Raw genomic sequence first — 12,489 nt, 5'->3', positions numbered from 1 at the left:
TGGCCCAAGAAATGGCAAAAAGACAAAAAATAAAATGTACCATTTTTCTCAGGGATGAGAAATTCGAAAGAGAAATAGATCACTTCTACCCTACACTTTTCCCCCAGATTTTAAGACTGCATTCCTACTAAGAGTCACATCCCACTGTTGGCCATGAAAATATCATCTTAGCAATATATATTCGCAAAGTTTCATCTGGTACCTTAGTTCACATTTGTTCCCATGCATACCCAATGAAATGTGTGTGTGTGTGTGTGTGTGTGTGTGTGTGTGTGTATATATATATATATTTTTTTTTTTTAATGGCCTCACCCATAGCATATGGAAGTTCCCAGGTCAGGGACTGAATCCAAGTCATAGCTACTACATACGATGCAGCTGGGGCAACACCACCAGATACTTTAACCCACTGCTCTGGGCTGGGGATCAAACCTGCTGTGATCAGTTTCTTAACCCAGTGTGCCACAGTGGGAATTCCTCAAAGTATAATTTAAAAGCCAAAAATAGTTATGTGAATTTTAATTTCCCCTTCTAAGTGACTAATCCAAAATCAAAACTATTAGTGTACCAACTTATAATTTGATCTGTCCAAATACAATTAAAACTTTTGCTTATAATTACAAATTGGACCACACCCTTTCTTACCTAATAGCTATTAAATCTTCTGTTTCCTATAAGTTTCTTCAAGCAGAAGTATTTGTTGGAAGGTAATAGTCTGCTCATTAAGTAAGCATGTTATAAAAGGTGGTGATCTGCAACTACTGACACTCACTTTGTATATTTCTCTCTTGGGTTACAGGAAAGCACTCCTCTGGCTATGTTCCCAAATTGCATAAACCTTGGGAAAGTCAATGCTTAAATTCCATTTCATGACGCTTTCTCTTCCTTCATAAATTAATTATTGAAAGTCATGCCTACTTCCATCCATTACATAAATGTCCATTACCAGACCTGTTTTTGTTTTTGTTTTTTGCTTTTTAGGGCCGCACCTGCAGCATATGGAAGTTACTAGACTAGGAATCGAATCAGAGCTACAGCTGTTGGCCTACACCACATCTACTGCAACACCAGATCCAAGCGGCGTCTACAACCTACACCACAGTTCACGGCAATGCTAGATCCTTAACCCACTGAGCATCGAGGACATGGATGGAACCCGCAACCTCAGGGTTTCTAGTCGGATTCGTTTCCACTGCGCCATAATGGGAACTCCTGCGGACCTGTTTTCTAAGCAAGTAATAAATTAACCAATAGATATAGATAAGGCCCATGTAATCAATGAGGGAGCAGAAATTCAGAAAAAAAAGATTGATTTAATGTGCTAAGTTGTGAAACAGTGATGTGAAGCATGATGAACAGTGTTTTCTCTTAATAACACCTATTCAGTGACACATGCCCTCAAAATGTAATTAAAGAGCAATTTAAAACCATCTGACTCCAAGAACATTTCTTAGAAACAGGAAACTACCCAAAAAAATTATTCTACTTCACTTTTTTAAAAAAATCATATTGGGGTATAGCTTATTTACAGCCCCATCACATTTTTTTTTTTTTTGGCCGTCCCCCGGGGGGAGAGGGGGTGTATATGGAGTTCCCATGCCAGGGATCAGATCTGAGCCACAGTTCTGACCTAAGCTGCAGCTGCCACAACACCGGATCCTTAGCCCACTGTGACAGGCAGGGGATGGCACCTGTATCCCAGGGATCCCAAGACACTGCGGATACTGTTGCACCACAGTGGGAATGCCACATCCCCGTCACTTTTAAAGTGTCTAATAAAGACATATGCAACTGAGAAATAAAAATCATTTCTAATAATTAAGTGTTAAACACAAAATACCTAAATGTCAAGGTCTACTAAGAAATGAGTTGTAAAAGAAAACTGGGCTTTAAAACATTTAAACATTTTTCATATAACCAGCGCCAACAGAACTGTTCAAACTGTTCATTTCATCCATCCAAAGTAGTCAACAACAACCACCTGCAAACTACTCCTCAGAAATGTGTCTTCCAAAGCAACCACCTGATCCTCAGGCCTTCTCTTACGGGGCTAGGATAAAGCTTAAAAATGAGATCATTTGGGCACAAAAAAAGAGTGGAAGATAACGCCTTTAAGGGACTAAGTGGAATGGGACCTATTCCCTACTGTTGCTGCCAGAATGAAGTTGTCCTAACCGAAGATCTCGCTTTTCCTGAAGGGTATAAAACTCCAAATTCAGCCACGCTTACAATTTATCCCCCCTGAGCGAAAGGCAGATAGAGTTTCTTCCCTCCTCGACCCCACCAGCCACGCCAGGAGCAAAAAAAAGAAAAAAGACCCCAAACCCTCAAGCAGAAACGTGAGACCCAGAGCAACATCTTCTCCAACTGCCTCAAAGGCAAGCAAGCATCCACTGCTCATCTCCCTTTTGGAATCCCACCATCTCCTACCTTAACATTTCACAGAAGGGAAAAACCCAGAATCCTCACCTCCTTCACCACTGTACATCGGTACCCAAAACCCACATCCACCCTGACCGCACCCCAGCTTCCTCGGGGCTCCCCGATGCCTGCATCTCCTCTGCCTCGCCCGCAACATCACGCCGCGGGCCAGCCACCCGCGCTCCCAGGCACCCGCAGCCCCCGCCGGTCCCCGCCGCCGCCACGGCGCCGCCGCCCCGAGACCGCCCGGGTGGGGCCCGCCGGTGGGCTGGGTGGGGCCGCCCTCACGACGCCCCATCCCCCCGGCAGGGCGCGGAGGGGGAGGGGTCCCCGCGCCTCACCTACGGCTCCGCCCTCCCCGGGGGCGCGCTGCCCTGCCCCGGCCAGGGCCGTGAGGAAGACCCGGCGGAGGAGAGCACGGGGGCCTAGCGCCAGCGACGGGCGGGAAGCTTCAGGCGCTGCCCGACTCCGAGCTGCCGCCACCGCCGCCGTCTCACCCTCCTCAGGGCTGCCGCTCCCGCTGCCGCCCGGGAGCCGCCGCCACTACCGCCGCCGCCACCGCCGCCACAGCTCGGCCTGGGCGCCCGACGTCATCGCGCCCCGCCCCCTGCGCGAGACTCCAGCCCCGCCCCTGGCTGACGTCACTAGAGCCCCGCCCCCGCTGGCCGCGCCCGCTGGCCTTCCCGCAGCCTCCTGGGAGAGAGATTCAGCAGCTCCCAGGCTTCGGGCGCCTTCCAGGGGCCGGCGGGCGGGCGGCTCCGCGCTCCGCGGCGCACACGCGCGCACTCGCCGCGCGGGCGGGTGGCGCCTGTCTCCTCCCGCTTGCCGTAGGATGCTGCGCCGTACAAGCTGTGGGCCCCCGCCTCGCGGGCGTGTCGCGGACATCCTGGCCGGACCGCTGGTAGGAGGCTCGGAGCGCCGTGTTGCTCGCTCTCTCGCCCGCCTCTGCTGAACTTCCGGGCCTGGGCCCTCCGGCTGCCCGCAAGCGGGCGCAAGTCCGGAGCTCGCCGAGACCCGCCGCCTTGGTCCACGCGGCAGCCGGCCGCGCGCGTCAGGCGCCCCAGTCCTCAGGTGCCGAAGCGCCGCTGGAACCGCGCTCTGTTAATGTAAGGATGTAGGTAAGCTGAGAGAGTGAGAGGGACGCTGATTAGGTTTATTTCGCGCCTGCGGGTGTGAGCGGTGGAGTCAGGCTCAGTCTCTACCACAGTTACCCAGTCTGCCCTGCCTCAGGACCTCACCGTCACTTTCCCTCCCCTCGGCGTTCTCACTCACCGCATCCACATCCCGCCCGGGCTCACTCGGGTTCCTGCGGTTCCCGGTCTGCTGGACAGTCGCCCCCTTCAGTACGTTCCACACGTGGCGGCCCACTATTAGGACACTAGGTCTTGCAGTTAAGCACCCTAAAATATTTCATTTTCTCGGGCATGTGACTACTCGCTTATGAAAAGCCAACCTTTTTTGACTGTTTTTCAAGATCTTCCTCATCTAACTGCTGATCTGCCGTCCTGCTCCCCCGATTTTTAACATGGTGAAGTAAAAGCAAAGCAAAGCGGACTCGTCGTATCTTTGCAGTTTCTATTCTTCCACTTTCTGCTTGTGTGACCACGGGAAAATCACATTATTTCTAGGTCCTACTTTTCTTAACTGTAAAGTGGGGTGTGAACTAGATAGCTCAGATCTGTCATATCCCTTTGTGGATCTGTAGGTGGTAAGATGCTAAGCATTAAGTTCTACACACACAGGAATACTGTCAGTATCACAGACTTGGAATTTTCTTTTTTTGCCATTCCACAGTTGTTTCTCCCCCAGGTACCTCTTTTTAAACCTACATTTAGGATTTTTTTTAATTAAAGCTGGCTGAGTACTAGCATTAATTGCCTCTTCTTCCTGAGACCCATTAAAATACTAATAAAGGAATGGGGGGAAAAAAAAGCATACAAAACAGAACCTGGGAAGGAAGCCACCAAAATATTTTTTTTGTAATTTTTCACACAGAAAGTGAGTGAAGACTGATTAAAACAAAAATGGAAGAATCCGTAATGTGAAATAGATGTAGGGGGATACTGCAACCGTGAAAGGAGACCTCCCTGCCAGAAGTGATATAGAAAAACAAATTTTGAGACAGTGACGGAGCAAGAGTGAGAAGCAGGGCTGAAAACAAGGAAACCAAAAATCTCTGAACAGCAGAACCCTCCCTTTACCTTTGATAAAATAGCTAAGCATTTATCCTAAGCTAGAAGTCAAGAGTATTCGTAATCTTTGGGGAGAGTGTTTAATGACTAAGAGCAAAGCATTCTTTATTCTGACACAATAGGCAGTTTCCTAAAAACTCACCCTAGAGTGAAACTGCAAGTTGACAAGACCCTCCCAAGTTCTAAAGATTTGTCATCAGCATCCAACTACCTCATCTTAATATGAACAGTCAACCAAAGACTGTTAGAAGTCTCCAGCTTGGGGCTGGGGGAAGGAAGGGGAAGGATAAACAGAAAATATGACTATAGAAGAAATGGAAACTTCAAAAAACTTTAAAAAACAACAACAGGGAGTTCCCGTCGTGGCTCAGCGGAAACAAATCAACTAGGAACCATGAGGTTGCGGGTTCCATCCTGGCCTCGATCAGTGGGTTGGGGATCTGGCATTGCTGTGACCTGTGGTGTAGGTCAGATCCTGCTTGGCTATGGCTGTGGCATAGGTCGTCAGCTACAGCTCCGATTCGACCCCTAACCTGGGAACCTCAATATGCCACAGGTGCAGCCTTAAAAAGACAGAAAGGCAAAAAATATGTATTTGGTCATTCAGATGAATAAAATATATCTCTCATATATATTTATTTGGTCTTCATCCAAGGCTCCTGACTCACAGTTCTCGAAACCCTTGGCATTTCCTAAGGGATAAGTGAATGGGAACTCCACTGCTGATTTGCTGCCATCCTGCTTCCCCCACTAAAACTGAATGTTTGGTCTCTACTCAGTTCCTGAAGTCACTTTGAAAACCATAGAGGTGAAATGGGTGTCTTGTTATTTATAACAAACCCCTTTCTACCACAACATAATTTATGTTAATGAGGTGATTTTAAGAAAGTCCTAAGAATTGGGGCTTGTCACCAAAGGACCCAAAGGTGAATAGAGGGTTAGAACTTTCAGCCCCACCCACTGACCTCCAGGGAGGGGAGGGTCTAGAGGTTGAATCAATTGCCAATAGCCAATGATTTGATCAGTCATGCCTATGTCGTGAAGCCTCCACAAAACTCAAAAGGGCAGGGTTCAGAGAGCTTCAGGTTGGTGAACACCTGGAGAAGTGGGAAGAGTGACACACCAGGAGGGCATGGAAGCTCTGCACCCTTTCCCCACACCTTGCCCTATGCATCTCTTCTAGCTGGCTGTTCCTTATATAAAATCCATCTATAATAAACTAGTAATCCATTATGTAAAAATGTTTCTCAGTTCTGTGAGCCCTCTGATAATCAAACCCAAAGAGGGGGTCATGAGAACCTCTGACTTACAGCCAGTCAGTCAGAAGTACAGGTAACAACCTGTACTTGAAATTGGCATCCTGTGTTGGGGGAGATTGTTGAAACCTCCAATTTGTAGCCAGTTGGTCAGACGCACAGGTAACAACTTGGCTTGCAGCTGGCATCTAGAGATGGGGAGAGGAGCATAGCAGTCTTATGGGACTGAGCACTTAACCTATAGAACCTGCCGCAGTCTCTGGGTAGATAGTGTCAAGACTGAGTTGAGTTGGGAGTTCCCTTGTGATGCCAGACAGGATCCTGGTCACTGCTGTGGCATGGGTTTGATCCCTGTCCTGGAAACTTCCACATGCTGCAGGCATGGCCCCCCAAAAATTGAGTTGGTATCTGCAGACTTGCTCCTTGGTGGTATGGGGAAACCACCCCCAGTCCTCACATTTTGGAATTAGATGCAGAACCCAATTACTATTTATATTTCAAAAAAAGAAAGAAAAAGTATATTCTGGAGAACACATCAAGGGTGTAGCTGGACAATCATTTGATAAAGAGGTCATGGTTGCAGAGTTCCCATCATGATTCAGCAGAAACAAATCTGGCTAGTATCCGTGAGTACAGAATTCGTTCCCTATCCTTGCTCAGTGGGTTAAGGTTCCAGTGTTGCTGCATGCTGTGGTATAAGTCACAGACATGGCTCGGATCTGTTGTGGCTGTGGCATAGGCCGGCAGCTACAGCTCCAATATGACCCCTAGCCTGGGAACCTCCAGGTGCCGCGGGTGCAGCCCTAAAAAGCAAAAGAGATCATGGGTGCAATTCATGGATTTAGTCAGTCACCTCAGAAGTAGTCAGGAATACAAAGAGGATTATCCCAGCAGAAACATTGCCAGTGTGTGCCAATTTGGACTAAGTGGCATAGAGACAACAAAATCGAGGGATACTGTCAGATTTCAGGGATTCTATGGACAGGACAGTAGAGCTACCTGGCCACCAGTTCATATTGTCCTTCAAGAAAAGGGGGAATTGACACCAAAAGCAATTCAGAGATCAATAGGGCTGCTAGCCTGCTACCAACCAGTGCCTCAGGAACTAAGCTGCAGCCCAGGGCTGAGGGGGTGGAGCCACCACCCAGGACAAAGGAGATGAGTGCCACCCCAGTGGGCCTGGAGGGCAAAGAATTGAGCCCAAAAGGATTACTCTGGAGCCTTAAAATCTAATGAAATTTGCCTTGCTGCGTTTTGGACTTGCTTTGGACCCATTCCCCTTTCTTTGATTTCTCACTTTGAGAATGGAAAAAGTCTATATTTGCCTGTCTCACCGTTGTATTTTGGAAGCAAATAATTTGTCTATCACAGGCTCACAGCTGGAGAGAATTTTGTCTTTGACTCATGTCAGAAGTCTAAACCACACCTGAGGATATTCAGATGAGACTTTGCACTTAGAATCAATGCTAGAATGAGTTAAGTTTGGGATGGGGTGAATGTGTTTTGCATGTGAGAAGGACATGAATTTGGGTATTTAGAGGGCAGAGTGTTTTGAACTGAACTGTGTTCTCCCAAAATTTTATGTGGAAGCCCTAACCCACAGTGTGACTATATTTGGAGACAGGGTTTTTAAAAGAGGCAATTAAGATTAAATGAGATCATGTACAGTCTGTGGTATTTTGTTATGGCAGCCCTAGTTGACTAACTCAGGCACCACCAGAAAAGTGAAAAGACACCACACAGAATGGAAAAAAATTTTGCAAACCACATATCTGATATTAAATCCAGAATGTATAAATAACTCTTAAAAACCCAACAGTAAAAAGACAACCCAGGGAGTTCCCGTCATGGCACAGTGGTTAACGAATCCGACTAGGAACCATGAGGTTGCGGGTTCGGTCCCTGCCCTTGCTCAGTGGGTTAACGATCTGGCGTTGCCGTGAGCTGTGGTGTAGGTTGCAGACGCGGCTCGGATCCCGCGTTGCTGTGGCTCTGGCGTAGGCTGGTGGCTACAGCTCCGATTCAACCCCTAGCCTGGAACCTCCATATGCCGCGGGAGCGGCCCAAGAAATAGCAACAACAACAACAAAAAAGACAAAAGACAAAAAAAAAAAAAAAAAAGACAACCCATTAAAAAATGGGTATAGGATTTGAATAGATATTTCTCCAAATAATATATATAAACAGCCAGTAAGTGTATGAAAAGATGCTGAGTATCATCAATCATTAGGGAAATGAAAATTGGAACCACAGAACCACTTCACACCCACTAGGATGACTCTAATCAAAAAGACATACAATAACTGTTAGTGAGGATGTAGAGAAATCAGAACCCTCGTTCATACACACCTAGTGGAAATGTAGAATGGTCTAGTCATTTTGTAAAACACTCTGTCAGTTCCTTGAAATGTTAAATAAATATAGAGTTAACAGAAGACCCAGTGATTCTATTCTTAGGTATATACCTAAGAGGATTTAAAATATCCACACAAAAGCACAAAAATTTGTATATAAATGTTATAGCAGTGTTATCATAATAGCTGAACAGTGGAAACTAAATCATGAATAAATTACAAAAAATATAATTTTTTAAAAATTGCTGGCCTGCAAGAAAATAAAGGACCTGTCCTCAAACACTCAGTAGCTTAGAAACAATAGATTTTTATTGCTCACTTAGTTGGAGTTTGCCAGCTGGAGGGAGGAGCAGTCAGCTGCTGTGCTCTGCTCTAGGTGCAAACAAGTTCCACATGTCTCCCATCCAAGGAGCCAGACCAGAGGAGCAGTACTCACCTGGGCTGTATTTGCTCGTGATGGAAGACAAGCACACAGGAGGCCAAGCTGAAGAAATTTACTTTACACTGCTCACATGTGTCATATGTCCTGTGTGCTCATACTTCATTAACCAGTGCAAGTCACGCGGCCAGATCCAATGTAACAGTGAGATAAAGTATACTCCTTTCATGGAGCTGGGGGCTTCAACATATGAAATTGGAGGAACACAATTCAGTCCATAACAATTACCTCTAGGTGTGAGTGGAATGGATGGATATAGTAATGAGATTTCTCTGAGCATATCTTTTTGTCAAGTTTTAAATCTTTAATCACATAAATGGTTTTTTATATTTTAAATAATTTAATTCAAAAGTAATGAAACAGGAGTACCCTTTGTGGCTCAGTGGTTAATGAACCCAACTAGGATCCATGAGGAAGCAGGTCAATCCCTGGCCTTGATCAGTGGGTTAAGGATCCACTGTAGTTCTAATTAGACCCCTAGCCTGGGAACTTCCAAATGCTGTGGGTGCAGCCCTAAAAAGCAAAAAAAAAAAAAAAAAAAAAAAGTAGTGAAACAAATGAACCTAATTGTATCAAACTGATACATAATCAAACTGACAAAAATTTCAAGTGAGTTTTGAACATAGTATTCTGCCTGTACATCCTTAGTGGTACATAGTTTAACAACTACAAAGAAATTTTGAAAGTTACTTTGATTTATTAATTATTTATTACACTATTCCATCAATAGAATAGTAATTCTAGAATTATTTTGTCTATTATTGGATAGTGCAAACAAGTAAATATACTGATGTTTTATGGGAGATAGGAATGGAGGAAGGGGAAGGAAAACCTTATAGTATTATATTTGGATTGAGAGTGTCAGGGTGGGAGTTCCTACTGTGGCACAACAGGATCGGCAGCATCTTGGGAGCACTAGGATGCAGGTTTAGTCCCTAGCCTGGAACGGTGGGTTAAGGATCCAGCATTGCTGCAACTGTTGCATAGGTTACAACTGTGGCTTCAGTCTGATCCCTGGCCTGAGAACTCCATATACAAAAAAGAAAAAAAAGAAAAGAAAAAGTGTCAGTGTGAACTCATAATTTTACCCCTTGTTCTATCCACTGAAAGGGTCTAGAAGCAAAGAAATTCCAGTAGCAATAAGCACATTTAGATCTTAGTTTCTAAATACTATTCCCCTGTAAAACAAAACAAACAATAAGGAAAAAAATCAGAGCTCCCTGGAGAAATAACAGACTGCAGGTGGGGGACTGAAGGGGAATGGAAATCAAATCATTGTAGGGAGATATTCTGAGATTATGTCAGCGAACTAAATAAAGAACTACAAAAGTGAAAAAATATTTTGACAGCAGAGACATCCAGCAGATAGCACCTTAACCAAGTGATTAAACTTAGCATCACTAATAACAGATGCCTTTGCAGGAGACACAATAGACAGTACACAACATCTACTTGGAATTCTTGACTAAAAATCATTTAACCTGAATCTAATCATGAGGAAACAACCAAAACTATTGTCAAGAATTGTGAAGGATCTGAGGTTTTACCCTACTTGCAAGGTAACAAATTAGCCTGCCATAGTTTCATGATACTGGCGGAAGAAACACACATTCTTTGTACTTCAGAAACAAAGAACAGTTTATCTCACAGCAATAGCTTGTGTTAGTTTCCCAAGCCTCAGTTCCCACAGGATGTCATAGCAAGAGCCAGGTGATGCCAGCACTTACTGTGGGCTGAGTTCCGGGAGAGGAATCCCAAGCCAAGGGGGCTCAGAATTTTTATAACAGGCTGCAAGCAAACATGCCTGGCTTTTGCCTTAGAGACATTAACTTTATCATGATGGATAATACTAAATGTGTCCTGATCGGATACATTATCTCTAGCTTCCAAGGCTGTCAGCTTGAAAAATAAGATACCCAGTTATCTCACTAGCAAAATGAGTTTATTTGGGAATAGCCAGAGGAATTGCAACTTCGGAATGCGGCTATAGCAGACCCTGGGCTAATTCAGAGAGCAAAGGAGGGGAGATTGCTTTTATAGAGAAATTGGGAGTTAGGAGAGGCTGTTCTGAAAGTTCATTAGAGGAAAGCAAGAGCAGAGTACAGGATGGTGATGGTTCTTCATTGGCTGAGCTGCAGTGTTTTCTGTTGGTTGGGCTTGTTGCTGAGCCAGAAGGAAATCTTCCTTCCTCTTGCTGGGTTGAGAGGGACCTTCCTACTGGAGATGCAAGGTAGGTCTCTTCTATTTGGGGTATTTGATAAGGAGTGGCCCTACTGACTCTAATTTTAGTTGAGGTTTCCTGTTAATTTTCACATCACTATTCAAATATCTTTGAAAAGATAATCCGGAACAAGAGAAGAATTTGTGCTCTGCTAACAAATCCAGAAGAAACCTGAGATCATGGAGAACTATCTCCCAGTAGCCAGTTTGTGGGTCATTCTTCAAAACAACTAGTGGTCTGGATTCATTAAAAATGTTAATGTCCCTGCAGACTTTGTCTGTGTCCTGCCCATTTTCCCTCAGCTTTTCCATTTCAATGTCCTCTCTTTGATGTCTGTCTCCCAGGTGTTGCATTTCTTTACCTGAGAGCTTTTTCTCTGAGCTTCCGAAAGGGTAAGGCCTGTAAGGCCCCAGGGGAATGAACCCTGCCTGGAGCAGCCCTCCACCAGCGACTGATAACAGCACAGAAATATCCCAGATCCCTTGCCCTGGGATAACTCTGAGACACATGTTTTAACTAATTCCCTGAGTTCTCCAACAGTACAAAGGAGTTTCCTTGTATGTTAACTAGCTTGATGACCCACCCTCATTGTTTGCACGCTTTCCCTGTCTCACTTCCTTGTGACACTACTAGTGTTTCCTTGAGATTACCTATCAAATAAGCTACTTATACTTGAATCCTTATCTAGAGTCAGTTCTAGTAGAACCCAGAATAAGACATGTCCGCATGGAAACGTCAAATATGCAGTCAAATATCAATCTGGAATTCAGAGGAGAGGTTCGTGCAATGTGAAGTCATCAGTAAAAAGATGGTGTTTGCTCTGGTTATCTATTGTAGCAAAAGAGATTACCCTGAAAATAGCCTTTTTTTTGAACTCACAATTTTGTGGGTCAGAAATCCAAGGCTGTCTCAGCTGGGCAATCTTTCTGTTCCACATGGTGTCACCTGAGGTCAATCATTCTATGGTGTTCAGCTGCCACGGCAGGTAAAGCTATGATCCAAGAAACCAAAGGTGTGAATGGGGATGAAGTCCAAGCACTGAAACTTCCAATATTCAGAGACCAGTGAGCCTGCAACAGAGACTGAGCACTGCATCATTTGATGCTGATAAGTCAGTACAATGCCAATTAAAAATTGACATTGGAGGAGTTCCCCTTGTGGCTCAGCGGAAATGAATCCGAATAAGAACCATGAGGTTTCGGTTCGATCCCTGGCCTCCCTCAGTGGATTAAGGATCCGGCGTGGTGTAGGTCGCAGTCATGGCTCAGATCTGGCATTGCTATGGCCCTGGTGTAGGCTGATGGCTACAGCTCCAGTTGGACCCCTAGCCTGGGAACCTCCATATGCCACAGGTGAGGCCCTAAAAAGCAAAAAAAAAAAAAAAAAATTGACATTGGGGGAGTTCCCACTGTGGCCCAGCAGGTTAAGAACCCAACATAGTGTCTGTGAGGACTCGGGTTTGATTCCTGGCCTTGCTCAATATGTTAAAGATCTGGCATTGCCATGGCTGTGATGTAGGCCGGCAGCTGCCAATTCAGCCCCTAGCCTGGGAACTTTCATGTGCTGCAGGTATGGCCCTCAAAAGTAAAAAAAAAAAAAAAAAAAA

At 45.3% G+C, this 12,489-nt stretch overlaps 2 protein-coding genes across 27 annotated transcripts in view; one reads left to right on the top strand and one right to left on the bottom strand.

Moving 5' to 3' along the window:
- The window catches only part of ERC1 (ELKS/RAB6-interacting/CAST family member 1), a 384,984-nt gene extending 381,955 nt beyond the window's left edge, over positions 1-3,029 (bottom strand). For 16 of the 25 annotated variants that reach the window (XR_002344307.1, XR_002344308.1, XR_002344311.1 and 13 more), the window contains exon 1: positions 2,763-2,994. The gene's annotated coding sequence lies outside the window, so the exon portion shown is untranslated. Of the gene's footprint in view, positions 1-2,762 lie in introns of all 25 variants that reach the window. The other 9 variants (XR_002344314.1, XM_021092972.1, XM_021092980.1 and 6 more) reach the window with 7 other exon arrangements.
- The window catches only part of RAD52 (RAD52 homolog, DNA repair protein), an 82,742-nt gene continuing 73,416 nt past the window's right edge, over positions 3,164-12,489 (top strand). For both annotated transcript variants that reach the window (XM_005664104.3, XM_005664105.3), the window contains exon 1: positions 3,164-3,539. The gene's annotated coding sequence lies outside the window, so the exon portion shown is untranslated. The remainder of the gene's footprint in view (positions 3,540-12,489) is intronic.

This window comes from Sus scrofa, chromosome 5, assembly GCF_000003025.6.
Source record: "Sus scrofa isolate TJ Tabasco breed Duroc chromosome 5, Sscrofa11.1, whole genome shotgun sequence".
Lineage (NCBI taxonomy): Eukaryota > Metazoa > Chordata > Mammalia > Artiodactyla > Suidae > Sus > Sus scrofa.
The sequence above is the reverse complement of the archived record's forward strand: the minus strand, read 5'-3'. Positions and strand labels throughout refer to the sequence as shown.